General features: G+C 65.0%; 2 non-coding genes across 2 annotated transcripts; both read right to left on the reverse strand.

The window, feature by feature from the left end:
• On the reverse strand, positions 1-141 carry LOC146600117 (U4 spliceosomal RNA). The gene has a single exon (XR_014898371.1). It is a non-coding gene; the product is annotated as a U4 spliceosomal RNA (small nuclear RNA).
• Positions 142-597: 456 nt separating this feature from the next.
• LOC146600118 (U4 spliceosomal RNA) lies at positions 598-718 on the reverse strand. The gene has a single exon (XR_014898372.1). It is a non-coding gene; the product is annotated as a U4 spliceosomal RNA (small nuclear RNA).

A 718-nucleotide genomic window follows, 5' to 3' on the forward strand; every position in this document is an offset into this window, starting at 1 on the left:
TCTCCGTAGAGACTGTCAAAAATTGCCAATGCCGACTATATTTCAAGTCGTCATGGCGGGGTATTGGGAAAAGTTTTCAATTAGCAATAATCGCGCCTCGGATTAACCTCATTGGCTACGATACTGCCACTGCGCAAAGCTGACCCCCTCCTCCCGCCGCCGCCGCCCCTCGCCCCGCCGCTGTTCCCTAGGTCGCGGCGAGCGCCGCCGCCCCCGCGCCGAGCCGTCCCACGCCGCTCCGCGCCTCGCCACCGCCTCCTCGGCCCCGCCGTGGGCCCGTGCCACCGCCGCGCGGCGGGGAGCCCCGTTTCCTCCGCCGTGCAGAGCGGCGCGGCGGCCGCGTAGCTTGCTGGGAAGCAGTATGCAAAACAGCGTGACGCCACAGGCGGGCGGTGAGTATGCAAAGCAGCGTGACGTCAGGCGGGCGGTGAGTATGCAAAGCAGCGTGACGTCAGGCGGGCGGCAGGACGCGGCCAGCCCCGCCCCGCCCGGGAGCGCAGCCTGGCCCCGCCCCCCGGCCCCCCGCAGAAGTCCCCGTTTTCACCCCACTTCAGCGCCCCCTTTTTAACAGTCTGTTTTTGCACCACGGAAAAGCAGCCTCCGAAGAGGCCCTCAAAAATTGCCGAGGCGGCTATATTGCAAGCCGCCAGGGCGGGGTATTGGGAAAAGTTTTCAACTAGCAATAATCGCGCCTCGGATTAACCTCATCGGCTACGAT

This window comes from Rhea americana, unplaced genomic scaffold, assembly GCF_003343005.1.
Source record: "Rhea americana isolate MKP2758 unplaced genomic scaffold, rheAme1 scaffold_128, whole genome shotgun sequence".
Classification (NCBI taxonomy): Eukaryota; Metazoa; Chordata; class Aves; order Rheiformes; family Rheidae; genus Rhea; species Rhea americana.